The 18,195-nt window shown below is 40.0% G+C and overlaps 1 protein-coding gene and 2 long non-coding RNA genes across 4 annotated transcripts in view; 2 read left to right on the top strand and 1 right to left on the bottom strand.

Annotated features, from left to right (window-relative positions):
- SMYD3 (SET and MYND domain containing 3) overlaps positions 1-18,195 on the top strand; it is a 745,729-nt gene that overhangs the window by 380,127 nt on the left and 347,407 nt on the right. The gene's annotated exons all lie outside the window — the stretch shown is intronic.
- Positions 1-18,195, top strand: part of LOC134731920 (uncharacterized) — a 73,483-nt gene that overhangs the window by 38,326 nt on the left and 16,962 nt on the right. The window contains exon 2 of the long non-coding RNA XR_010114647.1: positions 1-18,195. This exon is cut by the window's left edge and continues 31,287 nt beyond it. This is a non-coding gene — a long non-coding RNA (uncharacterized lncRNA).
- Positions 12,436-17,662, bottom strand: LOC134731927 (uncharacterized). The gene is made up of 4 exons (XR_010114654.1): positions 17,555-17,662; positions 16,380-16,491; positions 14,749-14,947; positions 12,436-12,613 (listed from the first exon to the last, which is right to left on the bottom strand). It is a non-coding gene; the product is annotated as an uncharacterized lncRNA (long non-coding RNA).

Here is an 18,195-nt window from a genome sequence, read left to right as displayed (position 1 = left end):
TTCATAATGATGAACAACTCTTGGTACAATTGCAAACAAAACAAAGTATAATTCCTCTTCAATTTACATTTAAGGATGTTGCATTCCTTGATAATTCAGTGACTATTAAACAGTGCAAGAAACACTTTGTCTGTAAGTAAAATACAGTTAGGCTCTATATTCAAAGAAGTAGCGGATTTTCTCACCTACCAGCAAGTCTGGTGGAACATTTGAAAGACTTGCAGGATACTGGGTAATTATTTGTTATCCAAGACTGTCCTGTCTAGCAGGCCTGGCTACAGTCTACCACATGCCATTGTGACAATTAAAAATACTGAAAATGGTCCCTGGTACCCCGACTGAGAACCACTGATCTAAAGCTCCTTTGCAGTGCTCATGCCCAAATGGGGATCCCATCCAAGCTGCAGTGCTGTGTTGCTCCATGATTTAGCTTGGCAACGGCACTGCGCCATTTGTAAGTAATGCCTCTTAGTGCTCTGGAATTACTCTGCATGAAGCACTTTCCAGATGGCTGGCTGATAGCTTCTGGGGATACTGAAATGCTGTTCCGATGGTTTCTAAGTCTGCAGTCTCTTCCTTCCAGTACATCGTATAGATTCCTCCAAGGTTATTGTGTCTAAAACGGATACAGTGGATAGGTAGTTGCCACTCCTTTTTACTGCTACTCTAATTACAAATTATGTTTTGTTGGTGGTGGCGTTTCATTGATGGGCTGATTGCTTGATTGGCTGTTTTCCTCTCTGTCATCATCTAAGGTTCATAGTCATATTACCCGTATTTGTTATTCAGGATCCCTCTCACCACTTCTGATCATGATCACATCACTATTGCTTTTGCCATTGCCATTCTTTCTTTTATTCCTCTTAGCTTTACCAAAGTGTCTTTTATTATATGTTACCACTCCATCAAAGTATGTCTTTCCTTCGAGCTCATGAGTCACAGTCTTCAGCTGAACTTTAAAAATTGTTCTATACTCAGTAGATTACTTTTAAAATATTAAATAGGTAAAAAATTTAAATTTTATTTGTTTATTCCTCTTTGGTCTATCTATATCAAAGTGAAGAGGTATCTGAAAGACCTGGTTTCTAGAAATCTCAAGTTTGTTTTTCGTAGAAACTTGTCATACATAGTATGGTTACCCCATTTACCACACAGGTACAGTGGGATTTTGTCTGAGGAATTTGAATTTGGCGTAACAGGCAATAAAGAGCCAGTGCATATTCTTCAGATAAAATTAAAATGATGAAAATTATATTCTACTGACTTAAATAGTATTCATTACGCAGGGGTTTTTGAAGGGCATTGGATGCAGATTCTACTTCAATATATGAAGTACTAAGGAAGACTATTCAAAGTTTTAAATATGCTGCCATCAGCATCTTTACCAGCTGTAGTAAAGTTCCATAATCGTCGAGACATCGTAACTCCATAAGGGAAATTCCAGATTTTAAGTAGAAGATCATTCTGTGACAGTGTCATGGGAGGCCTGGGGTGAGGCCTGTCCAGGTCTCTGTGTATGATCATCAGACACATTCTCAGCCAAGACATATGCTAGCTGAAGACATCACACCGGGTTATTTTCTGTCTTAAATTATGCTGCTTGTGTCCCTCTCTGGCCTTATGTCATCTGCCTTTTATTGTAGTTACTCTTTTACTCATTCATCTACCTCATTAGGTTGGAAAACCGAGGGATAGTCTTATGCATTTTTTTGCACTTACATTGCCTACCTCAGTGTTTTGCACTTAATAGGTGATGGATACATGTTAGGAAATTGGCTCTATTCAGACTTCACCTTATTTGTGGACAGCATCTTTGGATTTTATGCAATTTAATTACCTTCAAAGACTTTGTGATTTGGTTGATAAAACCTTAAAAAAACCTCTTAGAACTGTAGTCATTATTGCTGGAAGTAACTTTTCTTTCTTTCTTTCTTTCTTTCTTTCTTTCTTTCTTTCTTTCTTTCTTTCTTTCTTTCTTTCTATTCATTCATTCATCCATTTGGGACTTTTTAAATAGTCACTTTGGCCAACTCCACATTTTACAGACTGGGAAACAAACTAGAGAGGTTAAGTGACTTGCCTTAAATCCACAGCCAATTAGTGACAATATTGAGACTAGAACACAGGCTAAAGTTACTTTTTAAAAAGAGTGTTTATCACTTATTAAAACTGTTGCTTTTGCAATAATAGTGATAGGATAATTCATCATTAATTCAATACTTATTGACTTTGTTATACACAAAATGTGGTTTAAGCATTGGCAGTGAGCTAAACACAAAGACAACATTTTAAGTGGAAAGGATCTTAAATGGAAAGATTTTAAAATAAAGAAAATGTGGTATATTCATAGATATAGTGACAAGGATGACAGAGATGACCTGTAAGAGGCACTGATAGGAAGAAAGGCTGATGGCAGCAGATGCAGAACTAGTCCCATCTTTTGGTGCTAGGGCTGCCATTTCGTTGATAGTTCCTGTGTAAAATTGTGCATTTCTCAGGGAAAAAAAAAAAGAAAAATGGACAGTATGCATCCCTTTGTAATGTTTTAATTAGGCATTTTGGACTTAGAATACTACCTTATGTAAAACAGTACAAGCATGTAATACAATTTTAATAGCTTCAATTTTATTAGGGACAAAAATAAAAATATGCAACCCAAGGACTGCCACCTTTAGGAAAGTCAATGCAGAATGATTTTGTGTGTGTGTGTGTGTGTGTGTGTGTGTGTGTGTGTGTCGACATGGAGTCTCACTCTGTCTCCCAGGCTGGAGATTGCAGTGGTGTGATCTTGGCTCACTGCAACCTCCGCCGCCCGGGTTCAAGCTGTTCTCCTGCCTCAGCCACCAGAGTAGCTGGGACTACAGGTGCCCGCCACCATGCCCAGCTAATTTTTGTATTTTTAGTAGAGATGGGGTGTCACCATTGTTGGTCAGGATGGTCTCGATCTCTTGACCTCATGATCCGCCCACCTCGGCCTCCCAAAGTGCTGGGATGACAGGCGTGAGCCACCGTGCAGGGCCAATGCAGAATGATGTAGGCTGTTGCATCAGATAGCTCTTCTGTTTAGATTATCAACTGCTTGCACCTTGAAGTTCTCTTTAATTTTGGATTGCTTTGAACATATTCAGCTCGTTATTTGAAAGGTGTTCTGGTACTTCTAAATGTCAGATTTCTGTGATTTTGAACTTTGTAATTGTTACTCAATTTTCAGTGAGAGAACAAGGTAAAAGAGGGATAATACATTGTAAAGGACAGTCAGTAATCTCCTCTTAATTTTTCTCTTTAACTGCACTCCACTGGGTATTATAGTGTTTCATGGAAATCAAAGTAAAACCAAAAATCTCAAAGTATGTTTTCCCTTGACAGAAACTTCCTACGAAGAAGCTCTGTGATCCATAGATTTAAAATTGGCCTCTTTTGGGAGTCATTTGATTTGCCTGAAGTTAATCATGGCTATGCCCTTCATTGTGTTTTTCCGTGCAGATGTGAAATTAGTCCTGGAGAGCAGGGGCATGTTTGTTTGGTGTCCTTGGTTAGGACATCAGCTGAGTTTGGCCTGGTCACCATAAACAATGTCGTCTTACATTTGGTTACTGAGCAATCCAGAGTTCAATGAAAGCGTTCAGCTAAGAGTTAAGTGAAACGTGTCCTTTAGTCAAGTACGTGATTTGGTCTTTAATTAGTTGGTGCATTTTTGATAATTACTTGGCAACTAGTGATATTTCATTAGCATGTAATAGGATTAATATTTAGTGAACCATTTTTGAAATAAATGACAGATGTTCAGAGCCTTGGTAATTTGTCATATGGTAGCAAGTAGTAGTTTTCAGAATTCTTAGTTCTGTCATATATGAATACACCTTCTTAAGGGTGTGTGACTCTGTGTGTTTGAGAAACAGCACTCTCTTTGTTGCTTAGGCTGGAGTGCAGTGGTGCGACCTTGGCTCTTGGCACACTGCAGCCTCAAACACCTGGGCTCAGGTGATCCTCCTGCCCCTGCCTCTTGAGTAGCTGGGACTACAAGTGTGCATCACCATTCCTGGCTAATTTATTAAATTTTTTGTAGAGATGGGATCTTGCCATGTTGCTCAGGCTGGTCTCGAACTCCTGGCCTCAAGAGATTCTCCTGCCTCTGCCTCCCAAAGTGCTGAGATTACAGGCATGAGCTACCATTCCTGGCCCTGCATTCTTTATAAGTGTGTCTACTTATCTCCAAAGAATATTGGAGATTCTTTTTTTTTTTAAAATTAGTCTTTTCTTCCCGTTCATTCTGCAAGGGATATTTATTTTTGAAATTTTGGAGAATGAGAGTTTTTCCTTTAAAATTGAACTATTTTTGAATACCACTCCAGAGGATGTAGGTGTTGTATTAACTGAAGTTTCATTCTGAACATGGGAAGTTTAATTATCTTGTGGTATTTTATTTGATTAGAACTCTGTAGTAATCCCTTTGCTATATTGTGATGCTCTTGTCATGGATGATATTCCCAGTTTCTGTCATTAACACTGTACTCTTTTCCCTGTAATGACATCAATGATTACTCATTTCAGAACCAGTTTCCAGCATATGTTCTTCCTACTTCCTGCAACAGTCATTTTGTAGTTACTGCCCTGAAGGGCAAGTCTTTATCCTTCCATTAGATGGGTTCGGTATGAGCTGCTATTAATTTTAGGACATGAAAGAGAGATAATCAACACTGTTATTTCTCTGGGAGTACACTGAAAATTAAATATGTAGACTAAAAACTACACTGTATCTTAAGTCAACTTCTGTTCATTGTAACAGACATTTAGATGAATTTTGGACTCTTTCATTTTTAAAAGATTATAGTTATAATGAACAATAATTAGGAAAGCTTTTTTTTTTTTTTTCAAAATGGAAGGAATTTCAAAATTCATAGTAATGGTGAAAAGTAAAGAAAAAGAAATAACCCTAAACGCAAAACAAAACGAAACATGAGAGAGGACCATCAGTTAGCCATGATCTGACTCAGTCTGCAAGACAGTGAATAACTTCCAAATGGTTCTTTATTGCTACACATTTACTGGGTGGCTTAAAAAAATATTCATAGAGCAAGAGAAATTATGTATTAGGATAATGTCCTAGTAAAATATTACTTTTGTTTTGTCTTTATATCACAAAATATTTAAAGTTTAGTACATATTAGGGGCTAGAGATTGCAGACACAACATGATATTCTGTCTTAAAAGCTGTATTCATATTTTCTGATATTCTTAGCCTGTATCCTTCTCAAACCAAGAAGTGTGTTTTATTCGTTTTTGTATCCCCACTGTAGCAATGTGGAATGAACATGAGATTAAAGAAAGCCATCCTTCATGTAGTCATTTTTGTCAACACTGAGAAAATATTGATTGAGCAGGTGGTGTAAGCCAGGCACAGTGCTCAGAGGTGGGGGTACCAACTTGTGTGATAGGTGGTCCCTGCCCTTCTGGATCTCACAGCCTAGCAGGAAAGACAGATGTGTACATAACTAACCCCAAATACATTATTCAGTGGTCTGTACAGAGTGTCTGGACGCACACAGGAGGGATGGTTGGGTTGGAGATGATTTCACAGAATAAATCACATTCAAGTTTGGCTGGCCTGTGACCCATTATTTATAAATCAAAATATTGGCCCTCTAGCCAATGCCATTATGAGCCACACATTATGCCAAGTGCTAAAGATATAGAACTGGACACAACATACTCCCTACACTCAAGAGCCCATTGATTTGTAGAAGACATATACAGATGTTTAGGAATCCAACAAGCAGAAGCTGTGGATGGGATGCTGTGGAGGGAGGGGGGAGACTGACGAGGAGAGCCTCAGTAGGGCTGGGGAAGAGAGGCCCAGCCAAGACTACACAGGAAGCGACCCTTGAGTTTAGGAAGGGGTCTAGGAATTTAGTAGGTCAGTAGAGGGTGGATTAAGGTCTGGTTTCAGGCAGTGAAACCCGTCATCGATGAAAATTTGGAGCATGGTAAGTGATGGGGTTCAGGACATGCTACCCCAAAATATGGCATTAGAACAAACAGCAGAAGCAAGAAGGTTGCGCTTATCTTCTACTCATCCTTATCTCCTGAAGCAAGTTATAAATCCTTCATTCCAGAGGCATACTCTCTATACCTGGAGAAGAGACCATCCTTATCCTCAAAGACAGAGAGCTACCAAGAAGAATGTGAACAAACAGGTGTTGCTAAGTGTTCCCCAATTTATTACCATTAGGTCATGTTCCCATTGTCCAATCTCGCTTCCCCGTAACTGTCTGGTCTTCATGAACCCTAAGCATAACAATACACCAGTTTCCCTGCTCTTCGGGTCTTCACTTCTCAAGGCTCCTGGGTCACTTAAAACCTACGTTAAAATAAATGTATGCGCTATTCTCTTGTCAGTCTGTCTTTTGTTATAGGGATCTCAGCCATGAACTGATGGGTAAGAAAAGAAACATTTTCCTCTCCTACATAGAGAATAGAATTCTTAAGAAAAATAGTGTATGTCGTACATGGCAGGAGATGAAATTGGCAGCAGCAGGGCTTAGAACTTCTGATAGGTGATAGAGAGTTGTTCAAGAGTGAGTGTTTTAGGCCAGCTGTGGTGGCTCGTGCCTGTAATGGCAGCACTTTGGGAGGCAGAGGTGGATGGACCACCTGAGGTCAGGAGTCCGAGATCAGCCTGGCCAACATGGTGAAATCCCGTCTCTGCTAAAAATATAAAAATCAGCCAGACATGGTGGCACATGCCTGTAGTCTCAGCTACCCAGGAGGCTGAGGCAGGAGAATCGCTTGAACCCTGGAGGTGGAGGTTGCAGTGAGCGGAGATCATGCCACTACACTCCAGCCTGGGCAGTAGAGTGAGATTCCATCTCAAAAAAGAAAAAAAGGAGGGAGTATTTTAGTTACAGCTTGGACTTAGCTACAAGACAGGGACCCAACTACAGTGGTGGAAAGATACAACAGTTTATACTCTTATATAAGAGAAGTCTAGGCTGGGTATGGTGGCTCATGCCTGTAATCCCAGCACTTTAGGAGGCCAAGGTGGAAGGATAGCTTGAGGCCAGGAGTTTGAGACCAACTTCCAAAAATAAAAAAAAATTTAGCCAAGCATGGTGGCATGCATTTGTAGTCTTAGCTGCTTGAAAAGCTGAGGCGAGAGGATGGCTTTAGCCGTGCATTTTGAGGCTGCAGTGAGCTATGATTGTGCTACTGCACTCTAGCCTGGGCAACAGAGTGAAACCTTGTCTCTAAAAAAATAAAATAATAAAATTAAAATTAAAAATAAAAATAAATGACATCTAGAGGGAAGTATTCCAGGTCTGGAGAAGCATCTTTAAAAGGTCCTCAGATGTCAATCTTTCTTTTGGTTGTGCTGCACCTGACTTTCATCCTTAAGGTCCTGCACGGTTCAAGGTGGCTGCTGGAGCTCCAGCCATTACCCCTGCATTGAGAAAGAAAGGCAGAAGAGCCAAAAAGAGCACATGCCTCATACCTTTTAAGTTTAAGTTCTGCTGAAGTTTCATACAACACTTCTCTTTAGCACACATTTTAAAAAAAAAATTGGGAGTCTGAAGGAAGAAGGGAGAATGGGTATTTCAGACTAGCTGGCATTTTCCATCACCTGGAGGTGTCTCATCAGATGTTGATTTACAAAGATTTCCCTGGCAGAGCATGGAGGATTTGTTGGAAAGGGTATGAAACCAGCAGAAACGAGCACTCCACAGTTTGTGTGTTTAATGTTTCCCATTGCTGACATTCTTGAGTAAGCGTCAGTGATGGTTCTAGCTTGAGGCACTTGGATCATTGGGGTGCAGGTGCACCATATTGCACGTGATACCTGCACATGCAACTTCCTGATGGGATTTAATGGAGGCTTCTAGGGTGTCTCTAAGGGTCTTCAGTGCATTTGAGGTGAGGAATGGAGTTGAGTTCTGTCTTCTGTGATTTCAGTATTTGGTGCACTTTCTGCTTGGAAAAATCTCACCTTTAAAAATATTTCCCATTCTTTGAATAACCGTAAAGGTATCATTTATGATGTTTTCTGCTTTGACTTTTTTTGGCCTAACATTTGAATTCTGGAAAAATAAACTAAAAGTCAGCTACTGTTTTTACCTTAAATTTATCCTTTAGTGTGTATTTAAAATAATTATTTGTGAAATTATTTAGCACTTAAGGTTTATATACCTCGTTGCTGAGAATTTTGCTCAGTATATATTCTGAGCATTTTCAGAATCACTATTGTTTGTGTAGTCCCTTACCTTTAAAAGTTCGTTATCAGCATTACACAGTTATTGGTCTTTGCCTCCTAGGACCTTATAGTATTTGTACTATGTGTGATGATCATGATATTGTAACTATTAGCTGTTAAGTTCCTAGCAGAAAGAAATTCTGTCACAGAAAGAATATGTAATTTGACCAGTGCAAATAAATAATGTTATTCTACTGTTTTTCGGAAATGAAAGAACCAAGTTTTTAAAGTAGTTATGTTTTTACTATAAAAGATTCTTGGGTTGATAGGCGCAGCAAACCACCATGGCACACGTTTACCTATGTAACAAACCTGCACATCCTGCACGTGTACCCTGGAATTTGAAATAAAAAAGGTTCTTGAAGTTTCTGGCTGCCTGTGTTACATAGTGGGTTTCTAAGTTTAAGTGAGAGCGAGAGAGAGCGAGAGAGAGAGAGCGTGAGAGCGAGCACTGGGGTCAGGAGTGGGGGGAAGCCTTGCCTTGTCATTACTGAGTTTGTATAACCAGACACCTGGATCAGATTTCAGAAAGCACATGAAATAATTTCAATTGTAATATGAAAATGCTTTTAAAAAATGAGATAATCAGTCATCCTGGATTTGTTTATTCTGCAAAACCTGGCTTTGAGGTATTTTTGGCATCTGGGTAGCCTGCCTGCTGTGTTTTGTTGAAGCAGAAGGGGGCGGTAGAGAAACCAACAAGAAAGCCCACATCCGTGTTGGCTCCTTCTAACGGAAGGTGCTGTGCCATGTAAATACACTACAAGGAAATGAAAGCGGAAAGTCATGTCCTGTATTTATTAAATTCTAAAAATGATTGCAAAACATTTTCAGATAACATGATTCGGATTTCTACTTGTCCATTTATACAGATATTGCGAAGTGGATATATTTGTATGTTTTGTTCTAAGATCTGACAAGCAAGTGTAGAGTGGATTATTTGTAATTCAGTACAGCTTTCAGTGGGGCTTGTTTTCCAGTAGACATTCTGTGTGTTTATAGAAAAGCAGATGCTCTAGTGGGTTTTTGCAGTTCATTCTAATATTTATAATTTATCCACTGGAGCAAGAGTTTTTAAGGAAAACCATTTCATTTCTTGTTAAAATTAAGGGGAGTTAATGCCTTTTGACTGAATTTTGGTTTTGGAGTCAGTTAGTGGTCTAATTTTTTTGTTTTATTTTTAAAGTATTGCCTTTGAAAATTTTCCCATTTGTTGAAAGGAACAAGGTCTAAGCTGACTGGTTGGTTTCATGCCCTTAACCTTTGAAAACGTGGTAATTAATTAAAGCAATACTATTTTTCTGTAAATGATGGCCAAGTCATGTTAATGGGCCTGGCTAACTAGTTATATGTGCTATGTATAAAAGCTGTTCTATTTCTCATTAATATTCTATATTTCTTTTTCTGTGATTCAGGACAGTAAGATAGCATAGCTGAGGGCTTCTCACGGAAAACCTATCCGGTATTTTGATGTATTCTATGTTTAAGATAATGGACAATGTTTAGTGGTTAACAGGAAACTAGTGCCTCTTTTCACTGACTTACAAGTTAAAAAAAGGAGTCATTGAGTTATATGGTATCTTCCTCTGCAGGAGAGCTAGGGAAGATACAGTGGCAGTTCTGTTCCAAATCCATTATGTGTATTTTATATTTAGATAAATTTAATCTATTGACTTGTTACAGCCCCATTTTATAAGATAAGCTGTGAAAGAAACCTCTTCAATGTGATTTACAAAGTGAGAAGTTAAGTGTTAGTTGTACTCTACTGGTAAGGATTTATAGCATGGTACAGTAGTTAGCAGAAAGTGTGTGTGTGTGTGTGTGTGTGTGTGTGTGTGTACATCTCAGGGTGCTTGAGGTATAGGATTACAGTTAATTCTTTTTTTCTTTTTTCTTTTTTAGACAGAGTTTCGCTCTTGTCGCCCAGGCTGGAGCGCAGTGGTGTGATCTCGGCTCACTGCAACCTCTGCCTCCCAGGTTCAAGTGATTCTTGTACCTCAGCCTCCCGAGTAGCTTGGGATTACAGGCGCATGCCACCACGCCCAGCTAATTTTTGTATTTTTAGTAGAGATGGGGTTTCACCATGTTGGTCAGGCTGATCTCGAACTCCTGACCTCAGGTGATCTGCCCGCCTTGGCCTCCCAAAGTGCTGGGATTACAGGTGTGAGCCACCACACCCGGCCATGATTACAATTAATTCTTATTGAAAGTACTTAGTGGCTCATCTATTCTTATCTCTTTCCAATGCTAGTCATCTCGTTCTCTCTCTATATGGTAGTTGTTATTTGATGAGCACTAGTTGTATAAAAGTAATGTCTGATTTCTTCAAGAAACGTTTTTCTTTTCTGTCATCTGTGACCTCATCTATGACACTGGGGGCAACTGTCCAGTGAAAATGCACTGCCATCCAGTGAAACCATAACTGCTCTTTCTCTGCACGTGTATTTGTCCTCTTGAAGCTGTAATTTTTGACTGAATGCCAGGTGTTGTTATTTTATCTTTTTGAGTACTAGCTATTTTTGTATCCCTGAAATTATTCTTGAGCTTTTTTTCCCCCTGTAACACAGTGAAGTTATTTGGAAACAGTTTTATTTAGCGTGTGCATGGGAAGGGGTCTTGCTTTTAACCTTTCTTAGGTGGGACCAGAGCAGTGTTTAGTGTAGGGCAAGTCACTGAGGCAAGGCTCTTTGGGTCTTCTCTTCAATACTTCTGAACCTTGAGGTTTTCTACTTTGGTTGGTGGGAGCAGGCACTATTCTTGGTCTTATTTGAGCACCTGCTACTGTTACCTCTAACTCTTTCAGTTGGTCCTGTCCCAGCTTCAGGCAGTGTGTCCATGTGCATGTGCTGATCAGTACTCCGTGGAATATTTCAGGTTGACCTTCTGCAGATGTGTTGAGTTCTCTCCCTGTACACTTCTTTCTTCTCTGGTATTCTGTCCTGTAAACTCTAGATGTTTTTGGTCTCCCTGTACTCTCAACTTTGTCACCTTAACTCAAGGCCTCCTTCAGGCTCCACCTGGCTTCTACCTGTTGTGAGTGTGACTGGCTAAGGCTGGCTTCATGGGAAGTAAAATAACTTACTGAAACAGATGTGAGTTAAAACCAAGTTTAGGCCAGGTGCGGTGGCTCACGCCTGTAATCCCAGCACTTTGGGAGGCCGAGGTGGGCAGATCACGAGGTCAAGAGATCGAGACCAGCCTGGCCAACATGGTGAAACCCTGTCTCTACTAAAAATACAAAAATTAGCCAGGCATGGTGGCACACGCCTGTAATCCCAAGCTCCTCGGGAAGCTGAGGCACAAGAATTGCTTGAACCTGGTAGGCAGAGGTTACAGTAAGCCAAGATCACACCACTGCACTCCAGCCCGGCGACAGAGTGAGACTCCATCTCAAAACAGCAATAACAACAACAACGACAAAAACAAGTTTATTAGCAGAAAAGTACGTTGCAAGGAAGCAATGGCCCACACAGCAGAGAAGAGGCTGTCTGCCAAGAGGCAGGGGCTGAAAGGAAGTTTTCTAGGGCCATGCTGGAGGGGTTACGTGCAGAGAGGATTGTGCTGCTGGGATATATGCAGAGCAAGGTATTTGGGAACAGGATGTTGTATAGCAGGTTGTTTGTGATTAGCTGTCTCTCAGAACAGTTGTTCTCCCCCAACTGGGGCTGCCCTTTTCCTTGTTGGTGCTAACTTACCTTGTCAGGACTCCACACTACCCACCTTCGCTGTAGTCTGGAAACTTTCTTAATAAATTGGGGCAGTCCTTTTGTTTATTTCCCAGTCTCTCAGTGATTGCTGTTTTTGTTCAGTATCATGAAAACCACTGGATGTTGGTGTTACACATGGATGGAAGGGTAAATCCAATTTCCATTATTACATCCTGGCTGGTCACTGAAGTGTCTCTCTGTAAATTCTTAAAACTGTCCTCTGTCAGAGTCCATCTGAAATTAGTGCTTTTCTCTCCTCCTGATAATGGGATTCTATTAGTGCTGAAAATGTAAGTTGTAGGCTTCACTGTGAAAAACTGCACAGCCTCCCCACAATATCATCACCAGTCTGCCTGCTGGTCTTCTCTGTCTTTCGTGGATTCCTAAATAGGTTTACAGGGAGTGCTAAGGGGATGGCCACACTTAGGCCTACTGAGGGTGACTCAGCACAGAATGGGAAGTCTGCAAAAGAGTAAAGTGAGGTGGTCATTTCTCAGCAGATAACGTTTATTGTTACCCACACTCTTTTTCTAAAAGATTCGAGGAGTATGAGATACTTATTTATTTCTAAAGTCTGCCTGTGTTCTAGTCATGAACATTCAGATGCTGAGATACAGGATAAGCAGGAAGCAGATGTTTCTGTCCACAGGAACCTCCCTGTCTGTGGGAGAAACAAATGCTATGTAAATAGAAAGTGATAATATAGTGTGATAAACTACAGCTTTCCCATTCAAGGACTTTTAGAAGATATTCTCTTTTCCTCCTTGTACCATTTTAACAAAAGCAGCACAGCACTATATTGATGCCTTTTTATACTTGCATTACTTGCTGAAAATGAAGTTCTCTATTTTATCTGTCAGCAAACACATAAGAGCAAAAATTATTTTAAACATTTCTTCTTACCAAGGCTAACTTTATCTTCATGTGGCACGTTTTAGTAATTTACCTAGTTTGTAGCCGTCTAACTAGAATTTGCTGATTGTTTATGTATATCTTCAGATTGCTGATAGATTTTATTCTAATAAGCGAAAAGCAATTCTAAGCCTTGATCCTTAAAAGTTGTATTTCCCTTGGCAGCAGTTCTAGCGGAAACAATGGGTAGTCTCTTTTTATTAAATTTATTTTATTTATTTATTTATTTTTTGAGACAGAGTCTCGCTCTGTTGCCCAGGCTGGAGTGCAGTGGCGCGATCTCTGCTCACTGCAAGCTCCGCCTCCCGGGTTCAAGCGATTCTCCTGCCACAGCCTCCTGAGTAGCTGGGACTACAGGCTCATGCCACCATATCCAGCTAATTTTTTTGTATTTTTAGTAGAGACAGGGTTTCACCATGTTGGCCAGGCTGGTCTCGAACTCCTGGCCTCATGATCCGCCTGCCACGGCCTCCCAAAGTGCTGAGATTACAGGCGTGAGCCACCATGCCCCGCCTAAATTTATTCTATTTGTATGAAATAACTCTAAAAAGTTTGGTCTTCATTAGTGTTTTTACTTACGCTTCAAGATGCTGAATTATTTCTGTAAAAATATATTGGCATTTCTGTTGTATAAGACAGCATTAAATGAAATAGTTTCCTTTCTTTTCCAAGTATATTTTTAAAAGTACATTAGTGTAGCCTATTTTTTGTTTTTTTTGCTTTGTCTTTTGATAGTGAAACAAAATACTACTATTCTAAGCTTGGGTTTTCAAAATACACATTATTCACGGTATAAATTCTTCAGTAGCCTGGTATTATAGCATATGAAGGAGGAAAAATTGGATCCACTTAGCTCTGATCACTTTTTTGTTAGCAATTTATGTGTATAACTAACAGATTTCTCCTGAAGAAAACCTCATTATTAAGCTAATTTAGGGGAATTTAGTAAAGAAATGATTTGGAGGAAAGCAAGTAAAGTAATCCAAATATACAATAATTATACCAAAGTTTTAACATAGATTTATAAGAACATTTTACCACTTTTAAATTTCTTCCAAAATTGACAGATACTGATTTTTTTCATAACTGTCAGTGAAAGTCCTATGGGAGACAGCTCGAATTTTGACAGCTTCAAGAAAATGGATGGCTTCTCCTTCTGTGTGGTAATTGATCTTGCCATTTGAAGAATTAGCTCATACGTATAGATTTGGAGAGAGTTACAATATGCAATACAGCCTTACTCTATTGAAAATAAGTCAGTCATTCTATGAATTAAAGACTTTAGCATGAAGAAGGTTGCTCTGAAGGGCAGAGTATATAATATTATTTGGTTGCAACTTTTGCTAGCTTGGTGGATCTTGAGAAATCTTTAGTGAACTTGCCAGTTTCGTGTTTGTAGGGGGTATGCATCTATCCAGGATAATCATCCCCCATTGAAAACTAACCTTTTCAAGGTTAAGTATAATGTTAAACAAATAATATTGCTCCAGAATGAATTTCCGTGCAGTTTGTATGAATTAACAGCTGGCTAATAAGCAGCTCTTGAAGTCTATCATAAGCAAAGTCTTGTATTAGCCATAGACTGAGCAGACCTATTGCTGCCTATAGCGTTTACCTCACATGGTGAAGTAGTCTGGGAAAAAGCACTGTCACTGTTCCACTCCAAATAGCTGTCATTGTGGTATTACATAAACTAGCAGACTGCTATGGGATGCAAAGGGGATGTACACTGTTTTGGTGATTTGAGGGGACTTTGGCATGCCCTTGTAGGAGCCCAGAAGGAAGGATCATACAGTTTAGTCTTAAGTTGTGCAAAAACATGACCACATGAATGAAACCAGTCTTCTTGAGGCCAAAGGGCTTATAAAGAGGAAAGATACACACCTTGAGTAGACTTCTTTTTGAGCAAGGATATCCAGAAGTAGAGTGTTAAGGCAAAGCAAAAGATTCTTTGGACTGCACTCAAGTCTGTCTTTTTAGGCATTTCTTGCTTGTGTAGCATGGAAAGGACCACTGCTTGCTCAGTGTGGCGTTTTTTTCTGCTATGCTGGACCATGTGAGTAGCCATTGAGAAAATTTATTCCTGAGTCAAAATAAGAGGGCATTAAATCTCGTAGAACTGAAGTTGGCACTGGCAAGACTGATTACTATGATGGGATCCCTTGGAGAGCATCACTGGTGAAAGCACCTGGATTCTATTTAGAAAAACATAAGTATGTAAGTTGCCTTCTTTGGGGGATGAAACTTATAATGAACTATTGTAGAGGGTATGAAAGTCCATGGCATGTTCCTGTCATATACTATACATATATGCTATACTAAGATGTTATGCATGGGTGAGGGTCCTTGGTAATGCTCACCTGTCATTTCCTATGTACTTTATATTTGTTTCTCTTTGCACAAGGATTTGGTGAGTTATCTTACGGACAATGAAAGGAGAAATGTCTTAATGCAGAGTTCGCTCCTAAGTTTAAATGAGAAATATCTAAAATCCTAAATTATATTAATGTTCATGGTTTAGAACCCTTAAAATGGAATTACAGTACTTTTGAATTAGTAGGTATAAGGAACATGGCTCCACTGCAGCCAGGCAGGATAGGCCGAGGTAAACATCCTGGGTGACTCAGCGAGTCTGTAGCGCAGGCGCGCAACTCCATGTATAATGTAAACACAGCTAGGTAGCCATAACTTGGGAGGGCCATCCCTTGACTCTTCGCCACTATTGTCTATAAAAGGTCTAATTGCCCTGGTGACACTGTACAGGCATGCTTGCACCCAAAGAAAGAGAGCGCCAGATCTGTCGTCTTGCAGTAGGGAGCCAGGACACAGCTCAGCTTGCTTGCGCCCAGAGGGAAAGAGTTAAGCTGTTGACCCCAATGGGAGAGAGAGCCAGCAGAGCATCTGTGCTTGGGAGTGGCTGGAGCAAGCAGCCGAGACACACAGTGTAAGAGAGCTGCTGAACAAAATTGTATTTCACCTACCTGTAGCCCCCTGAGTGTTCTTTCAGCTATCTGCCATTCATCCACCCACTCCCTTCGGGCCTCAGCATGGGCTGGAACCTGACCCTGGACCTAACAATGGGGATTTTAGGGACTTAAGAGATCATAGAAATGAACTCTTTACAGATGAAGAGACTGAATCCCCAATGGTTAAATGACTTGTCTAAGACCACACATCTAGTTCGATGCTGAGCTAAGACAGAACCTGATTTCTGGTTTCTAGATGTACAGCCCTTACTCAGTGGCATGTACTGTAATTCACAGTTTCCATTCACTTGTTGCCAAGGCCTGCCACTTCCGAGAGTTTCCCAGTTTTGATGTAAGTGTACTTTGCCAAATGAGAAATAGCTTGGAAATATAACTGAAGAGACATTATCTATTGTGGCTGCAGCTGAAGCACCAACTTTTAACCAGTATTAGCACTGCTTATGTCAGCTCCTATCCTTATCTCAAATAATTCTGCCTTCCTATAACATATGATGCGGACTCCTGGGAGCCGCCAAAAAGGACACTCACTGTGAGGTCTTGTCCAGGTCTCTGCTTCTTCCTCCTTGTTCCCAGATGGCAAACTGGCATCCTCATAGTAAGACTGGGCTGCTTTCCACCTGCGCAGCCCCATGGTAAGCACCTGCAGCTCCAGAGGGAATTTATTTTAGTAAAACAAACAAACCTGGAGACCAGGAGATCAATCATCAGTAGTTTGGTAATAATTGAGAAGTAGGTCAGAGGCTTCTATTCCTTTTTCCATGAGACCTGGATGTGTGAGGTTGTTCTTGATGAAAGCTGAATTTTTAAATGCAGGTTAATGGCTTTCTTGGAAGCCAGCAAGCAATTAAGGTTTTCTCATGCATACAGAAATTACAGCTGCAAGGGGCAATTTTTTAAAATTCCTTTGGATTCTTAGAACATACTATATTTATTTATTTTCCCTTAAATTCTGACCTTAAGCTTAAAAATAAGTTTGTTAATACTAATGTTGTTTTCCCTTGAGCTAGCTTCGAACCTCAAATGAATTGCAAACTGCAAAGTGACTGCTGTAGGGCTACCCTTTAGTAAGCTGGTACAGTTGAATGGTAAGGAATCCATTTATAAAAAATATTGTATGTGAGCTGTGTCCAAGGCTATTACAATATTTCTTTATCAGACTATACATAACTTTACGTTTGTAACATGGTACAGTTCCAACTGAATAGGCAGTAATTTTCTTTATTAGAGTTGCATTTAGAGTGGTTCATTCATCAGATTTTTATCAAATATATTCTTTGTGTCATTCATTGTGATAGGTTCTGGAAGATGTTTCAGAAATGGTCCCTGAACTCTAGGAGCTCACAGTCTAGGAAGAAAAAAGACAAATAAAATTATACCAATATAATGAATGCAGTTTCATGGCATATAAAGAGTGTTATGGAGACACAGAGCAAAGATGTAACCCTACCTAGCGTCAAAGAAGACTACCCAGAAGATGGTGCACTAGAAGGAAGAGAAAGAATTGGCTGCATCAACAGGACAAGGGGAAAGGACCTTCTGAGAAAGAGAAGAGTGTGTGCAAAGCAGTGGAGGCCTCAGGGAGGATGGTGGTCTGCTAATACTGAGTTTAGTGTGGTTGTCTTTGTCTTACGTTGCTTGCAGGGAATAAAGCTAGTATTTGCTTTGCTAGCTGGACTGAGCTGGGCTATACTAAGTTGTCTGACCTTTATCCTGTACACATCAGGAACTACAGGAGGTTTTTAAGAAAGGGAGTGAAGTCAGATTCATGGTTGAGGAAAATATTCTAGTATATAAGCAGTGAATAGAATGAAGAATGGGAACACTGATTGGAAAGCATTTATAATAGATGGTGGAGGGCAAGTTTTAGGAAGCAGGCAGTGATTGTGATGTCAGAATCAATTTGTATGATATTTAAGTAGTCCACCCGGAACTCAGTAAAGCAAAGATTGTTGAAGAGGGTGAGCTTGAGAGACTGGATGGATGTTGATAACATTAATTGTGTGAGGGTATAATCTCTTTGCTGAGATTTTAAGTACGGTAATTTTCTGATGTGATACCTGTATTCATAGCGTAACCCGTGACCCTCTTTGGCATAGCCCTTATGCCTCTGTATTATGATTGTCAGTCACTTCCCTGAACTATAAACTTCTTGAGGTCAGAGATAAGTTTTAATGGTTCTTCTTGTTCCACAGCTCCTGACACAGGGCTTAGTTATGTAGTAGGTGCTTGGTAGATTTTGGATGTTTAGATGTGGCTGCATCAGCCATCTACTTAAGAATTCCTCTTTTGAATTCTTCCTTTGCACAAGAAGACCTTTGTTTCTTAACCAAAGAAGACCAGCTCT

This window comes from Symphalangus syndactylus, chromosome 19, assembly GCF_028878055.3.
Source record: "Symphalangus syndactylus isolate Jambi chromosome 19, NHGRI_mSymSyn1-v2.1_pri, whole genome shotgun sequence".
NCBI classification, from domain to species: Eukaryota; Metazoa; Chordata; class Mammalia; order Primates; family Hylobatidae; genus Symphalangus; species Symphalangus syndactylus.
Note: the sequence above shows the minus strand (reverse complement) of the source record. Positions and strands in the feature narration are given on the sequence as shown.